Genomic DNA, 18,711 nt, shown 5'->3' on the forward strand with positions numbered 1-18,711 from the left:
TAGACAGCTGTATAATCACCACCACAATAGAGATTTAAAATAGTTCCTTCACCCCCATAAAGGTCGCATGCTCTTTATTATTCAAATCCTCCTAACATCTCCATCCCCTCTCAAGAATTGGTCTTATGATTGTACCCTTGCAAGAATGTCAAATAAATGGAATTATACAACATGTGCCCTTTTGAATCCAGCTTCTTTCACTTACCAGGATGCATTTTAGATTCACCCATGTTGTGTTGACTAGTTGTTTTTCCTTTTTATTGCTGAGCAGTGTAACATTATATGGATGTGCCAGTTTGTTAATCCATTCTCTTGTTGAGGGATGTTTGGGGTTTTCTCCTGTTTTGGCTATTGTAAATGTTCATAAATAGAGTTTTATATTTTTATTACACTTGGGAGTAGAGTTGCTGGGTCACATGATAAGTACAGATTTGCTTTTTAGGAGGTTGCTCTGTATCCTCAACAACACTTGATATTGTAGGCTTTTTTTTAAACCGTTTTAATAGATATTTAATGATATCTAATTATGGTTTCATTCACATTTCTTTAGTGACTAGTGATGTTGAGTATATTATCACAGACTTATTTGCTGAAACAATTGTTCAAATTTTGTCCATTTTTTTGTGGTTTTCTTATTAAAATTTGAGAATTTTTTGTTAATATATTTGAGATATATCTTTTATCAGATATGTGATTTAAAATATTTTCTACCAGTATGTGACTTTTTCATTTTATTAACAGTGCCTTTTGAAGAACAGATATTATTAATTTTGATGAAGTCTATCAGTTTTTCTTTAATGGACCATGCTTTTGATGTCATGTCTATGAAATATTTGCCTTAACTAAAGTAATAGAGATTTTCTCCCATGTTTTATTCTAGAAATGTTACAGTTTGGGGTTTTGCATTTGTTTTACACACATTTTCTTAGCAAGAGTAGTAGGAGAAGGGGGAATTTAAATTGAAGAGATTATAAAATAACACATGCTTTGTGAAAAGACCGAATTCTATAGTATCTGTTATAGACAGTGCATCCTCAGATCATGCCATGTAGAAATATTATATGTTATAATATAAATAGGCTTTTAATTTTGTCAGTTTTGTTAAGATTATTTAAAAGAGAAATAGTGTCAAAACATAATACTGTCCTAGGGCTTGCCTTTCCTCCTGCTCGGCAATATATTTATCTTGGACAGCTGATCATTTTATTACGAATAAATTTGTTTTGATTTTCAGTGACTATATAATAATACCTAGATTAAATAACTCTCATTTTGATGAACTTTGAGGTTCTTCCTTTTTTTTGCTATTGCAAATGGTTTTATATAGTTTTGTCTATTTCTGTGACTATATCTCTAGGATAAATTTCTCCAAGTGAAATTGCTGGATCAAAGACTATGTAGAGTCCATACACAAACGTCCCAGGTTTTTCCTGTATTATCTTTTAAAGCTCTTTCTTTTTGATCCAAGATTCAATTAAAGTTCACAATTGAATTTAATTTTCTGTCTCTTTTGCCTCTTTTTAAAGTGAACTTGAATATTTAAAGAGCCCAAGCCATTCGGCTCATAGAGAGTCACACATTCTGGAACTGTTTGCTGGTTTCCTCATGATTTAATACTGGATAAACATTTCTTACAATAATGCTTTATAAGTGATGTATTCTTCTTAATGTCTTATATCAGGAGATACATCAATGTCAGGTTATCCCACTGTTGGTGACCTTACTTTTGTTACACTTGGGTTACACTGATGACTGTCAGACCTTTTAATTGCCAATTCCCCCTCAGTAATCAACCATTAATCTATGATATATGATACTTTGCTACTATGATAATCTATTTCCCAGTATTCTCTTACCCAGGGGCTTAGTGTCCATTGATGATCCTGGCCTAAACCAAATATTACAATGAAGAATGGTCATTTTCTAATTCTGTCCTACATTTACTAGCTAGCTTCCTTCTTCCTCTTTATCTCCTTCTTTCCTTTAAAAAAAAAGTATCACTGTAAACATTATTTTTAGTATTATATTTGTTATACCCTTTACATTTGTTAGTCATTTTTGGTTGGAAGCTGGTTCCTGGGTCGTTTTGGTGTGACCCCATTAATCACTGAGCAGTCCCTTGCTTTCTGGAACTACAAGCTGTTCCAGGTTCTCCTACTTTTTCTGCACCACACCTGGAATCAGCTATTTTCCCAAGGAGCTCTAGACCATTTCGAGAAGAATGATATTTAGAAAACAATTTCTGGGTGTAATGTGTTCATTGTTACTGAAGTGGCATTTCTTGTAGATCCTTTCAGTAGGTAGACATGTTACTGAGTGCAAGCTCCTACTCCTTGCTGCATGACAGGTCAATAAATCCAGACACAGGTGTTGGGGCAAGAAATAGTGATTTTTTTTGGAAAGCCAGCAGACTCAGAAGATGGTGGATTAGTGTCCCAGAGAACCATCTTACCTGAGTTACAATTCAGGCTTCTTTTATACTAAAAGGGGAGGGGAGTGTGGCTGGTTGTTGCAGACTTCTTGGTGCTTGCCAGTCACCAGAGGGGGTGTGATAATCCTGTGTTGTTGCAGCCCTCCACTTAGGTCTGGTCATAATGGTCCTGTAAACCTCCAACAAGACAATGGTTATTTTCTGTTCTGCAACTTTTTATCTTTATATGAATGGAAGAATGTTAATACCTTTAAAGCTCAAGCCTGGGAGGCAGAGCATTGAGACAGGGCTATTATGTATATTTCAGGCTATAGGTAACATTCTTTCAGGAAACGTGCAGAGCCACCATGACTCAGCACAGGCAACAGAGCACAAAGGTTAGAGCTAGAGGAATAGATCCAATGTAGAGTCAGGTTTGTTCTTTGTTACAGATAGAGCTTTAGGTAATGTATATCTTGCAAATAACATGAGTTCATACAGATATTTCCAGTCAAATGTAATAGTGTTTCCTTACTGATATCTTTAAAGTTTTGTATTTGAATCTCCTCTTGCTTACAGTGAAAATCCTAGACTCTAATGACATTATTATATTTACATATTAGCTTTAGTCTATATGTACACACACAGATAATAGTTTTAGAATTACACTACTAATATTTCCACTAATAACAAACTTACTAAGTCAACTTTAAGACCTCTTTGGATTTATTTCTTTTCCTTGAAATAGTACATTAAGTTCTGTATCTGGAAGTTCTCTTTTTAATTTATTTTTTCATAATCAATGTTATCAATTTGCTATGGAGTTATGTCCATTTATTTCTCTCTATATATGATTTAGGGTTTATTTTTTCCTGCTTTTGATTTAATTTTATTTTTGAATATGTGAAACATGATAAAATATTGTTATGGTTCAAAACTTAGACTATAAAAAGGTGGTACACTTCTTACCATTTCTGTCCTTCCTTGTTCCCATCTACCCCATCACTTTCATTATTTTATGGCTTTGCCTTCCATAGCTTTCTTCCTTCCTCCCTCCCTTCATTTTTCTGTGTTTTTTTTTTTTTTTTTGGCACCAAAGTCATATACTGTACACACTTGTTTTTACCTTTTCGCAATGACTTATAATGGTAATTGCTCATACCAGTTTATACAGATTTTTCTTGTTCTCTTTTGTGGTGGCAGAGAATTGGAAATTTGAATTAGTTTACATTTCCATCAAAAGTGAGTGGGGTACTGGAAGCACAGATGAGTCCTGGCCTTCAGAGATCTGTTGACAGTATGACAGACAGCAAGATATAACACCCTAAGACTCACAAACGCAGGGACCTTTACCCTAAATTTACCAATTGGACAAGCATGGAACAAGCAAAAAGAGTGGCCCTCCTTTGCTCCCTGCTGAGAGTGAAACAGGAGCTCCAGTCCCACTGAGGCAATGTAAGGAACAGGCTACTCTCCAACGTCAACGTTCGGGCCATTATGCATGTTTATTGGCAAAATTAGGGTCGTACAGTTTCAGGGTTGTGGGAAGCACTTCCTTTACTCCCAACAGACTCTTCTCAAAAGTCCAATTTGTTCTGGAGTTATTCCAAAGCAGTATTTGGATTATGTAAGCTTCCTGGGGCATAAAATTATGCCATCACAAAGGGACTTAGTTGCTGTTGCCTACCCTGCTGATAAGGACAGGGAGTTCCTGAGAGTAACAGGACAAATGATGCCTGTCACTATCACAACTGTTGCCGAAGATGGGTGGTTTCTCTTTCTTTAGAAAGAAGCAAATATTTACTCTCCTAGTTATTATAAAAATATTTCACTTTATGCTGTCCCAGTACAGTTTCATTTGATTGCAGAGCCTGATGTGCTCCACCGTGAGGAAGGAGATAATGAACAAATCCTTCTTTTCTTAAATATATATGCACCTAACCCTGTTAGAAATGACTTACACATATGTCAGTTTGTTTGCTGTAATGAGGCACCAATATCTACTTTGCCAAGTACTCAGACCTGAAGTACCACTGGGGGTTTGTAACACTGTTCTGAAATGTGGACTGTAAAATAAAAATGAAAAATCTATTTAATATATTTATCTAGACCAGCAATCTAATATGTGTATTACTTTAGAAGATCTTAAAATATGAGCACCAAAAACTGATATTAAATAGTTATAAATTTTTTAATGACTTTACTTTCCCCCATGGAGATTAAAAATTTGCTATAGTATGTATTGTGGAAAGATAGAATATTTACAAAGAATGTAAGTGCAACCAAGGACATCACATTTGCCAGTTTTTACTATTCTTTCCAGTTTGCCCTTGGTCTCCTAAATAGTTAATGCTGCATGTTAACATAATTTCCCGCCACTTAGAAACAACATATACTCGGAAATGCCACATTTTAATTAAGAGACTCTTACCCAATGAAGAGGTCTTGTCAGAACAACCTTTTTTACTTTATGTCAACTTCCTGTTCTGACTACAGATTAGTTACAGATAAAATGATTTGGAGGATTAGCCAGAGGACTATTTCTCATCTTTGTTAACATTACTCTTTCTTTTCTATTTATAAACAGTGAGTACACTGGCTATAAAAGAATAATATTGGCACTATCCATTAAGTGCTCTCTATTATTGAGTATTCCTATGAATTCTTACCACTTGTGAGGGTAAGGTGACATTTGGCTATAAGGTGAGCATTCTTTATGCAAAGGAACTTCTATCAAGAAAATGAAAACAAGATGAAAGCAATAAGAGAAAGGCTCTTCCTTATGGATTATTCACTCCCAAACATATACAAACAAAACCCAGTCTGAAAACCAATTAAAGCATTAAGCACACCAATTGTGTTTTACCCAAAGTACATTAGGAGCCACATAGAAGAGGTGTTATAGCAAAGTACAAATGAATCTGAGGAAGGCCGGTGAATTTTCAATAGCAAGTTAGTGTTGACCCTTGATCCCTGGAACTTTTGACAAAGTAAACTGTAGGCCAAGGTATGGTTGGATTCTACACCTTGATTTCTGAAATTCCTACCTCATGTCATCATGTTTATCAGCACTTTTTGGCACCTGGATCAGAACAAACAAATCTAGAAAGGGACTCAGTGAAAAAGCCAAATAGGAATTGCATACTTTGAGATTTCTAACTATATTTTGTACTCTCCTGAATACTGAAACATGGCTAAATATGTTTTCACACACACACACACACACACACACACTATATATATATATATATATATATATATATCTCGTTGCTAGGTGTATAGAGGCTATATACATGTCTTGGAGTTGAATTGGAGAAGTTCAGTTTCATGGAATCAGTTATCACAGCACCAATTTTGTTGTGACAGGAAAAAAAATAACAATCTTTAGCATCACTTAGCAGTAGGCAACAAGACTACGAGCACAACTATTTAAAAATCTTGCCTAATTTTTCCATAGTTTGCCAGATGAACTTTTCGGTAAGATGTAACTTTAAATTAATGGGTTATGCCTCCTTAATGTTTTTTAGCCATCTCAGAAAGAAAGAAATAAACTGTTTTGATTTCACCTCTTGACCCTTGAGAGATTCCAAGAACAACCATTATTCTTAAGACTGGATGACTAAGGGCAAATCTTAGTAGATGAAACAGCCTGGTCCTCATAAGCCTCTGAGATTTTTATATTCCTTACAGTTATTCTAATCATTTTGCAAGTGGTTTTAGTTTGTCTAATTTTGAGAAGTGACTTGAGAATTATAACTCAAATTTTTGCATTCTGTTGTATTCTCTTTTTTATTTTTATTTTTTTTAACATCTTTATTGGAGTATAATTGCTTTACAATGGTGTGTTAGTTTCTGCATTATAAAAGTGAATCAGTTATACATACACATATGTTCCCATATCTCTTCCCTCTTGCATCTCCCTCCCTCTGTATTCTCTTTTAATTGTACTTATCTTTCTTACTCAGAGTCAGCTTCACAAAATGCAAGGACTCACAGAAACCTGCGGAAAGTTCCATGGTAATGAGAAGTAATGTGAAAATGTCTCCATTTCACACTATATTTAATAATTAATTTGTTTTTTCAAAAGTATCCATTACCCATCTGACTATCTTTTTTTGTCTGCATATGAGTTCATAAAATGCAGAAATATAAATATGCTATGAATCTCACCCATGTGTTGTTATATCTGCTACCTGATCTCAAATTTTGAAGAAAGATTATATGTTTGTTCAGGAATTAAGCAGGCCTTTTGTGTTATTATGCAAAGATTTTCCTGCCTGAAGTTTAATTGTTTTTCAGATAAAGTCATAATGTGGTTTTAAGGTTTTCTTAGTTGGAAAGCAACAGAGAATGTCTCTGGTCAATTTTAACCAAAGGACATTTTTGAAAGGACACCCAGGCATCACAGAATTAGTAGGAGACCACAGAGCAAGGCTGAGAAAGCATCAAGAAGCAAACTATGAAAAAAAGCAGTGATCATTTTGAATACACTAAAATTATAAAATTCTGATAAAAATGTTACTTTTAACAGAATAGTAGAAAACATCTCAGAGACAGAAACAAATATATACAATGATCATAACCAACGATAAATTATTTAAATTATATTAAGAATTTTAAAGATCAGTATGAAAAGCACAAAACTCTTAAAAGTATATAAAGGAAATGAGCAGGCAATGCACAGAAGAAATTTAAATGTCTAATAAAAGTGAGACGCTCAACCCCACTGGAAATGAAAATAAAATTGAAAGTGAGATTTTGGTTCATATCTATCAACCTGATCAAGATTACAAAGGCTGAGAAAAAAAAAGATTACAAAAGCTGAAAATGCTAAGTGCTGGTGAGGGTCTGGAATAAGGGTACAGCTTGTACGCTACTGGTGGTATTATAAATTTGTTCAACAACTTTATAGAGTGACTTACCAATATCTGGTAAAGCTGAAGAAACTTTCCGCCTCTAGATATGTACTTTACAGTAACTCTTATACATGTTTATATAGGGAGATGTATAATAATGCTTATGGCAGCTTTTTATGTAGAAGCAATAATATTGAAAAACATAAATGTCCATAGACAGGAGAATAGATAAATTACTTTTGGTATGTTCATATAATGGAAGATTATCAAAGGAAGAAAACAAAACTAGAGTTACCTATGTTAATATGGATAAATTTCCAAAATATTATGTTGAGTAAAATAAGTTGCAGAATAATGTGTGGCATTTGAGCCATAGACAAAAGCCAAAGCGCAATGTCTTTTTTCTCTCAGCCTTGCTTTTAAAGCCTTCTGACTGATTAATTCAGGCCCACCCAGTTATTCTGGATAATCTCCCTTGCTTACACTCAACTGATTAGGGCTCCAGTGACATCTGCAAAATCCATTCACAACACACCCAGACAAGTGTTCCACTGAATCACTGGGAACTATATCCTAGCCAACTTGACATCTCAATAAAGTCATCACAATGAGGTTAATAAAATATTTAAAACTTCTGTGAGACAAGTTGGGAAGCTAGAGTTTTCAACATTATTTCTGGGTGAGTTAGGGACACAAACACATGGTAGATTGGGAGTGGGAACTGATACTGGTAGCATCTAGTGAGCATTCAGAAAATAATTATTGAATGAATGAATTAATATATTCAGGTGACTCTTGGGGATCAGCTATATTGTGTATAGGTATCTTTATGAAGTTGTTGCTGGGGAGAACATCATAGAAAGAATTGTCAGTTTTAAGTATTGTTTTCCTCAGGCCTCAATCTTGCTGTGACATGAAGAAGGCTTTTTACACTGACTCCAAAACATTTCTGTTTTTATCTTTTAATAATATTGCATGAGGGGCGAGTTTCTCCAGCTATTTTCTGTGTCATATCAGTATCTTATTAGGTGTTAATAGGTATTCTGTGAAAAACAGGTTCCAAGGTGAAACAAATCTGGTAAAAAATCAGGATAAGCCAGGTAACAACCAGTACAAATCTTAGTAATTTAAAACAACCATGTTTTGTATCTCACTCACAAATGTCCATTTGTGTCAGCAGCAGCCTCCGGTCTGTCACTGTTACTGTCTTTACTCAGAGCCAATAGGACAGAGGAGCACTGTGTGGAATTGTGTGTGTTGCTTGGACAGAGGTAGAAAAGAGCAGGGACAGCACCCTTTGGCTCTTAATGCCTCTGTCTAGAATTGACACATGTCACTTCTGCTCACATTTCATTAGTCAAAGCAAGTCCATGTCTCTGCCTTGAAGAGGGTAGGGAAGATGAATGCTCCTGCAGCGAGGTAGACATTATACCATCTACCACGAAAAGTAAACCACAGGGCTTCATGGAACCAACGAAGTGCTAAAATGTGTGATAAATAACAATGAACACATTTAACCTTCTGCCAGGGCTATTGACACAGTATTAACCAAATTTATTAGAATACAGATAGAATCTTTCCTTCTATTAATGAGAGAGGGCAATGTTGTATGCATGGACTCTGTTGTCATGCTGCCTGGGTGCAAATTACACCCCTGATTAGCTAGTGACCTTGGGCAGATTTCTTAGCCTTCTCAACCTTCGGTTGCCTCAATAATGTCTCTTACCTGATGGGTTTCTTGTGAGGATTAAATGCACATAAATCACTTATTCACTTTCTGGCAAGGTATAAGCTCTTAATAAAACTCAGTGGGGTTCTGAGGAATGCTGAAAAACAGTGTTATAGGGTTTTGCATTATTAGTTTACAAAACAGAAGATTTTACTCCATATCCTTAAACATCAAGAGTCCGGTGTGTGCTAGTAGATAAGGATCATGAGAGGAATTAATCAAGGCTATTGAAAAAGTCAGAATGAGCAGGACAAGGGGGGTGGCACAGGACAGGAAACAAGGAAAGTAGGGCAGCCAGAAAGAGTGACCCTGGGGAACATTATATTTCTGTTATAGCTTGGAGAGCCAGCAAATTGAGTCTTTTGAAACTTCCCATAAAACATTTAGTAAAGCCCATGTGGTGCAGATAGAGTTGTAATGAAATAAGAGGTGATTATTCTTCATCACCAGAATGCTGGCACTTTAAAGGGGCAACACGATACCCGTGCTTGTATTGATTGAGAGCATGTTACAATTGGCCAATATGTGTCAGGTACCACTAGCTACATCATTGTAGAAGTTTTTTTTTTTTTCCTGTGGATTTTAATGATCTTTTCTTATTATGAAATATTGGCTAAGAGTTTAGATATAGGGCAGATAGATAGCAAAACTTACTAAGTTTTTAAAATATTCTTGGAAGTATTGTTATCTTATTTACTTGATAGCTTCAAGATTTGTAATTATTTCTGAAGATTCAAATGTACATTGATTATGAGTTGTCTTAAGGAATGTTGCTATGGAAAATTACTGATTCTTATAATCATTTTTGGGTGAAGCCATTTTTTTGTACTGGAGTAAACAAATAATGTCTACTTATTTAGGGTTTAAGATTTTCTTATTTTTATGTGAAGTTTGATTAAAATTTCATACTACCGTTACATAATTTCCAAATAAACAAAACATGTTTCTTCCATCTCCTCAAAATAGGAGGCCTAGAAAACAAAAATAATTTCTTATAAAAAAGAAGATACACTTTTATTAAATGTCAATCAGTAGATTTCTCATAGAATTTATATTTCTCAACCAGGAGATTAACTTTGATGGAATTGAATAAAAGTGAGTAATTTGCATAATAATAGATTTCCCAGTGTTCCTGAAAAACATATTCACACCTTCTCTATCCATAAATCAATGTATAACTCAGTCATGCTAAAGAAGGGATAACTCAGGTGATATGGCTCTCTGACAGTCTTCAGCATTGACTGAAAACAAAATAATTGCTTAATTGTTTTCAGAAATATGCAGTATTTTGTTATGGTTTCCACTCTTAAAATGTTAGTAGATAATATTATGTCACATAAACACATGGAAGAAATTCAGATGCCTGAACATATATTAAGCAAAATAATTCTGGTACCATTCATCTCAGGTGAAATAAGCTTACAAAGCATAGTCCTTTTGGAGCCTCAAGGTAAACTGTGAATATTAAATGGTCATCTTCCAATCAAGTATGTTACTGTGTTTTACTTTTTTGGAGATATTGATATATATCTATATATCTATATATATACACACACACACTATACATATTTTTTAATTACAAATTTTTTAATTGAAGTATAGTTAATTTACAAGATTGTGTTAGTTTCAGGTTACAGCAAAGTGATTCAGTTTTATATATGTCTTTTTCAGATTATTTTCCATTATAGGTTATTATAAGACGTTGAATATAGTCCCTGTGCTATACAGTAAATTCTTGTTGCTTTTCTATTTTACATATAGTAGTTTGTATCTGTTAATCCCATACTCCTAATTTATCTACCCCCCTCCTTTCCCCTTTGGTAACCATAAGTTTGTTTTCTATGTCAGTCAGTCTGTTTCTGTTTTGCATATAGATTTATTTGTATTATTTTTTAGATTCCACATATAAGTGATATCATATAGTATTTCTCTTTCTCTGTCTGACTTATTTCACCAAACATAATATTTTCTGGTCCAACCATGCTGCTGTAAATGGCAATATTTCATTCTTTTTTATGCCTAATATTCTCTTATATATATATATATATATATATATATATATATATATATATATATATACACATGTATGTATGTATGCCACATCTTCTTAAACCAATTATCTGTTGATGGGCACTTGGGTTGTTTCCATGTCTTGGCTATTGTAAATAGTGCTGCTATGAACATTGGGGTGCATGTATCTTTTCGAATTAGAGTTTTCATCTTTTCTGGATATATGCCCAGGAGTGGGATTGCTGGATCATTGGTAGCTCTATTTTTAGTTTTTTAAGGAACCTCCTTGCTGTTTTCCATAGTGGCTGCACTAATGTACATTCCCACCAACAGTTATACATATTTTATATATACTATGTATATGTGATTTTCTAATATTCAAAATTCATGGGGCTAATAAAGGAAAAAGCTATTTACTCAGTTATCTTGGGCTCAAAGTTCACATTTTAAAGGCGACTCAAAGGACTTTGCAATTCCTATATCACAGCAGGTATTGGTTACAAACTCTAAGCTATAATTATTTGCCTTTGTGTTAAGTTTGAAACTCATTTTGAAACTTTCTCTTTTTTCTGTGGAACTGCTTCTTTTTCTGGGTGGACATTGAACCATTTGAACTTGATCTACATCAGATACTTGGCTTCTTTCCCTCCTTCATTTCCCAGATCAGCAGAGGGCTGGTGAATGTTTCAACGCTATGAGTAGATTAATTGACTAAATCTTTACTGAAAAGTTTTAGCATCTAATTGCCATGCTATTTATAATGTCTTATGAAAGTGTATTATCAGATTTATCCAAAACTTATAAATGATTCTGATCAACACTGAATAATAAAATTGGCTGATGAGCAACTATGTTTATAATCAGGTAACAATTCTCTTTCATGTAAATAGTCGGTGGGGCATTCCATGAATGCATCTCAACACAAAGAGCCCTCTCTCAGTGAACTCCCATATGACCTACTGTCTATAACATATATCACACCCTTTACTGCTTTACTTTGTAACTATGGGTATATTTGTCTCATTCATCTTTTAAAATTGCAAGCCTCTGGTGAGCAAGACTGAAATTATACACATCTTTGCATTTTTTAATGTCCCTTAATAACTCACACCATGTCTTGAACAATAGATGAGCTCAAAAAACATTTGTCCATGAATTAAATAGGAGAGAGAAATGATAATTTATTATTGGATTTATTCTAAATGTTTCAATATGATGAAAAATTGTGTTTGGTTTCAAATAAAAAAAAAATGAAGTTAAATGCAAATTCCTGCTCAAATGAAAACATTTCACTCCTAATGTGAACCCCAGATTACTTTAAAATCTAATGTGCTAGTAGGAAACAAAGAGAAAGTAAAATATTCAGATTAGATTTACTTTAGAAGTTGAAGAAGGAATTTATGTACTTAAGTTTTGATTTTGAAAAAGGATGTCTCATATTTTCTCATTACCAAATAATTTTTAAAAGACAAGTCTAGGATTGATGTGGTTTGAGGATTTGGTTATAGATTCTGGGCTTGAAACCAAAGCACTGCTTAGTATGGGTTGCCCAGAGACACTGGAATTCTCTGCTTGTTCATTCCGTAGGACTGAATCTCAGAAAGGAGAAGGTAAAATGCAAGCATGTTATCTTGAACTGGTGTTGGATGTTAACAATGAGCAGAATTAAAGATATCTTATAAGGATATTTTCATGGTTTTGCAAGGCAAATAGGAACAAAGAATATATTTTTTTTATACAAAGAAGATTTTCTGTGAGGACATTAATTATAATGAAAGCTTGAGTCCTGAGGGAAGTGGCTTTGAATCTTTTTTGATTTTCAGAATGTTTTGAGAATTTGAAGAAAGCTATTGTACTCTGTTCCCATAAAAACAAGGAATATAAAAAATACATTTTGCAAATTAACGTTCGGGAGTTCTTGGCCACCCCCGCCCCCGCAAAACTCTTTCACTGGTCTGAGCTAAGACACCTAATCCTGTAGGGCACACCTCATACTGAGAACAGGATTGGACCAGGCACACGCTTCTGGTCTAAGAACTGAAATGGTTCTTAGCTCCTTTCATGTAGACCACGCACCTCATCTTATCATCATGTCTCATCATGTACAGCAGTGAGATGAGGCAAAGAGAGTCAGAGCTGAGGAAAAGAGGAGGCTTCTTTCCCGGGTCTGAGCAGGACTGGCCTGAGGATCTCGTGTAGGTTTTCCTGAGGTGGTGGTGGGGTGGGAAGGGATGGAGGAGCACGGATTACTGTGTTAGGAACATAAGAGAAAATAGCTCCAAACCAGCAGGATAGAAAACAAAAGAGTACAAAAAGGATAATACAAATATTATTTCAGAAGGGCCATGTGACAAGGCTGTGACATTTTTTACTTCTGTCATGAAGTAAGAATGGTTAGATGTTAGCACCTAGACCCTGATGCACACCAGTGCTTTTGATTTTCTGGAGTAGAATATGGGAGGTGGGAGCAAATTCCCCTGGTGGGTGTTTCAGTTATTGGCACTTTAGGCGGTGCTTGTTTTTACAGATCTTCACAAGAAAGACTTGGCTGAGATGGAGGAAACCAAAGAGGAAGTGAGAGAAGCTTAGCTACCATTCTCAAACTCCAGTGTGCAAATAGGATTGACCCCCAGAAATTCTAATTTAGCATTTCTGCAGGGGAAGTGAGGAATTTATTCTTTTAATGAACAATCCTTCGTAATTTGATCCTGACAAAATTTTGATAACTGGACAGTATTTTGAGAAACACTGAGCTATGGCGTAATGAATGCCCAGGAGCAGTGGATCTGTCAGAAGTAATCAACTGTGTGCATGTGTGTGTATGTGCATGTGTGTGTGTGTATATGTGCTTGGGGAGGAGGTGGTCAGGCTTTTGTTCTAAAGGCGAGATGGCAGTCAGAACAGTATTCACACTACCAAATGCAAAACAGACAGCTAGTGGGAAGCAGCTGCATAGCACAGGGAGCTCAGCTCAGTGCTTGTGACCACCTAGAGGGGTGGGATAGGGAGGGTGGGAGGGAGGTGCAAGAGGGAGGAGATGTGGGGATATAAGTATATGGATAGCTGATTCACTTTGTTATACAGCAAAAACTAACACAACAATGTAAAACAATTATACTCCAAAAAAGATGTTAAAAAAAACACATTTATTTTAGTCATTAAAAGTAATGCATCTCTCTTAATAAAGTAAAGAATATAGAAAAAAAAAAAGAAAGAAAGAAGACGGTATTCATTTAGGCAACACATGTTTCCATGCTGGGCACCTGTCTAGGCCCTTTGGATCTATTAGGGCAAAAATTCCTTACCCTTATGGAACCTAAATTTTAATGTGGGGGAGTGAGAGTGTAACTAATACACTTAATAAATAAATTGTGTGTTAGAAGGAGAAAAACACTGTGGAAAGAAAGATAATTAGATCAGGGTAGGGGGATCCGAACTGCCTGGGGGATAAATTCTAATTTTATATTGGGAGACCAGGGATAAGCCTCATTGAGAAGGTGATGTTTTAGCAAAGACATGAAGAAGGTGAGGAAATTGACCATGAGAATATTGAGGAAAGAGCATTCAAGGAGAGCCTCGCATGGGTTCTCAGGGAGGGGTTGAATTGGTGTGAGGCTGGAGGGATGAAAACTAAAGAGAGAGAAGAATTAAATGGGGTCAGATAATATAAAGCCTGTAGACTATTGTTTACTCAGGAAAAAATAGTCATTAGAGGGTTTTGAGAGAAAAGTCATGTGATATCTCTTATATTTTTAAAGAGTCACTCTGCTGTGTTGAGAATTGACTATGGCTGATGGTGCAAGGTGGCATCAGTAGAAATTTGGGAGGAATTCAGAAGAAAGATCACCAGGGGTGGTGGTGAGAATTAGTAGAAATCTGGTTACATTTTGAAGATAAATTTTAAAACAATTCTTGATTAAACATGAGATACAATAGAGGTGGTACAATAGAGGGGAATAAGGAGTGACTTCATGATGTATGGTCTCAGGTACATGGAAGGATAAAGTTGCCATCAACTGAAATGAGGAAGATATTGAGAGAGAAGACCATAAAACCTCCAGCTGTCTACTATTCCCAATAACATGATTTAGAGCATTCAGTGATGCAAGACATGAATTTACCTCCTTGATCTACTAGATAGAGATGATTTGAACCACCCATTGAACCTGTTTCCTTTTCCTTAAAGCGAAACAACATCTGTTCTGTTTACCTTGTAGTGTTTTTTTTTCTTTCTTTCTTTCTTTTTTTTGGTGAGGAATAACAGAGATAATAAGTGTGAAAAAGTTTTAGTGTGTTATACTAGAAAGTTGTAAGACATAATTTTGCCTAGACTATACTTAATAGGTCCAAATTATGAGTCTTTAACTTCACTGTAGAAATGCAATAAAATACAAATGGTGCTATTTGTTTTATACCTAATAGATGCCAGGCATTGCATAAAGTGATTTGAATATACTATTTCTAATTCTTATAGCAACTTCACAGATGTGGAAATGAAGTTCAGAGAATGTAAGAAAATACACAAGTTTGTGAGAAAAATAAATAGCATAACCATTATTTCAGTTTGGCCTCCATCCCCTACAACATACAACCTCCCTAAAGTAGATAGAAAATCCCCAACTAGAACTGACAAATTGTGGTCCTGTTTTCTTTTTAAAAATGCTACAAATAATGTTACTGTGGCAAGAGCACAGTAGCACCTAGGCCGAAGGTAAATGACCCTTTTGATACTTTTTGTAGTATTTGTCTGGTTTTGATATCAGCGTGATGGTGGCCTCACAGAATGAGTTTGGGAGTGTTCCTTCCTCTGCAATTTTTTGAAAGAGTTTGAGAAGGATAGGTGTTAGCACTTCCCTAAATGTTTGATAGAATTCACCTGTGAAGCCATCTGGTCCTGGACCTTTGTTTGTTGGAAGATTTTAAATTACAGTTTCAATTTCATTACTTGTGATTAGTCTATTCATATTTTCTATTTCTTTGTGGTTCAGTCTTGGAAGATTATACCTTTCTAAGAATTTGTCCACTTCTTCCAGGTTGTCCATTTTATTGGCATAGAGTTGCTTGTAGTAGTCTCTTATGACGCTTTGTATTTCTGTGGTGTCCATTGTAACTTCTCCTTCTTCATTTCTAATTTTATTGTTTTGAGTCCTCTCCCTCTTTTTCTTGATGAGTCTGGCTAAAGGTTTATCAATTTTGTTTATCTTCTCAAAGAACCAGCTTTTAGTTTTATTGACCTTTGCTATTGTTTTCTTTGTTTCTATTTCACTTATTTCTGCTCTGATCTTTATGATTTCTTTCCTTCTACTAACTTTGGGTTTTGTTTGTTCTTCATTCTCTAGTTCCTTTAGGTGTAAGGTTAGTTTGTTTATTTGGGATTTTTCTTGTTTCTTGAAGTAGGATTGTATTGCTATAAACTTCCCTCTTAGAACTCCTTTTGCTGCATCCCATAGGTTTTGGATCATTGTGTTTTTGCTCTCATTTGTCTCTAGGTATTTTTTAATTTCCTCTCTGATTTCTTCAGTGATCTCTTGCTTATTTAGTAACATATCGTTTAGCTTCCATGTGTTTGTGTTCTTTATGTTTTTTCTCTGTAATTTGTTTCTAATCTCATAGTGTTGTGGTCGGAAAAGATGCTTGATATGATTTCAATTTTCTTAAATTTACTGAGGCTTGATTTGTGACCCAAGATGTGATCTATCCTGGAGAATGTTCCATGTGCACTTGAGAAGAAGTGTAATCTGCGGTTTTCGGATGGAATGTCCTCTAAATATCAATTAAATCTATCTGGTCTATTGTGTCATATAAAGCTTGTGTTTCCTTATTAATTTTCTGTCTGGATGATATGTCCATTGGTGTAAGTGAGGTGTTAAAAGTCCCCCACTATTATTGTCTTACTGTTGATTTCCTCTTTTATAGCTGTTAGCATTAGCCTTATGTATTGAGGTACTCCTATGTTGGGTGCATATATAATTGTTGTATCTTCTTCTTGGGTTGATCCCTTGATCATTATGTAGTGTCCTTCCTTGTCTCTTGTAGCATTCTTTATTTTAAAGTCTATTTTATCTGATATGAGTATTGCTACTCCAGCTTTCTTTTGATTTCCATTTGCATGGAATATCTTTCTCCATCCCCTCACTTTCAGTCTGTATGTATCCCTAGGTCTGAAGTGGGTCTCTTGTAGACAACATATATATGGGTCTTGTTTTTGTATCCATTCAGCAAGCCTGTGTCATTTGGTTGGAGCATTTAATCCATTCACGTTTTAGGTTATTATTGATACGTATGTTCCTATTACCATTTTCTTAATTGTTTTGGGTTTGTTTTTGTAGGTTTTTTTCTTCTCTTGTGTTTCCCACTTAGAGAAGTTCCTTTAGCATTTGTTGTAAAGCTGGTTTGGTGGTGCTGAGTTCTCTTAGCTTTTGCTTGTCTGTAAAGATTTTGATTTCTCCATCGGGTCTCAATGAGATCCTTGCTGGGTGGAGTAATCTTCCCTTTCATCACTTTAAATATGTCCTGCCACTCCCTTCTGGCTTGTAGAATTTCTGCGCAGAAATCAGCTTTTAACCTTATGGGAGTTCCCTTGTATGTTATTTGTCATTTTCCCCTTGTCGCTTTTAATAATTTTTCTTTGTCTTTAATTTTTGTCAGTTTGATTACTATGTGTCTTGGTGTGTTACTCCTTGGGTTTATCCTGCCTGGGACCCTCTGTGCTTCCTGGACTTGGTTGGCTTTCCCATGTTAGGGAAGTTTTCCCATGTTAGGGAAGTTTTCGACTATAATCCCTTCAGATATTTTCTCGGGTCCTTTCTCTCCCTTTTCTCCTTCTGGGAGCCCTATAATACGAATGTTGGTGTGTTTAATGTTGTCCCAGAGATCTCTTAGGCTGTCGTCAATTCTTTTCTTTCTTTTTTCGTTATTCTGTTCCATGGCAGTTAATTCCACCATTCTGTCTTTCAGATCACTTATCCATTCTTCTGCCTCAGTTATTGTGCTATTGATTCCTTTTAGTGTATTTTTCATTTCAGTTATTGTATTGTTCATCTCTGTTGTTTGTTCTTTAATTCTTCTAGGTCTTTGTTAAACATTTTTTGCATCTTCTCATTCTTTGCCTCCATTCTTTTTCCGAGGTCCTGGATCATCTTCACTATCATTTTTCTGAATTCTTTTTCTGGAAGGTTGCCTATCTCCACTTCATTTAGTTGTTTTTCTGGGGTTTTATCTTGTTCCTTCATCTGGTACATAGTCTTCTGCCTTTTCATTTTGTCTATCTTTCTGTGAATGTGGTTTTCATTCCACAGACTGCAGGATGGTAGTTCTTCTTGCTTCTCCTGTCTTCCTTCTGGTGGATGAGGCTATCTAAGAGGCTGGTGCAAGCTTCCTGATGGGAGGGACTGGTGGTGAGTAGAGCTGGGTGTTGCTCTGGTGGGCAGAGCTCAGTAAAACTTTAATCCACTTTTCTGCTGATGGGTGGGGCTGAGTTCCCTCCCTGTTGTTGTTTGGCCTGAGGCAACCCAACACTGGAGGCTACAGGCTCTTTTGTGGGGCTAATGGTGGACTCCGGGAAGGCTCACACCAAGGAGTACTTCCCAGAACTTCTGCTGCCAGTGTCCTTGTCCCCTCGGTAGGCCACAGCTGCCCCCTGCCTCTGCAGGAGACCCTCCAACACCAGCAGGCAGGCCTGGCTCAGTCTCCTGTGGGGTCACTGC

Source organism: Balaenoptera physalus (genome assembly GCF_965194825.1).
Source record: "Balaenoptera physalus genome assembly, chromosome: 12".
NCBI classification, from domain to species: Eukaryota; Metazoa; Chordata; class Mammalia; order Artiodactyla; family Balaenopteridae; genus Balaenoptera; species Balaenoptera physalus.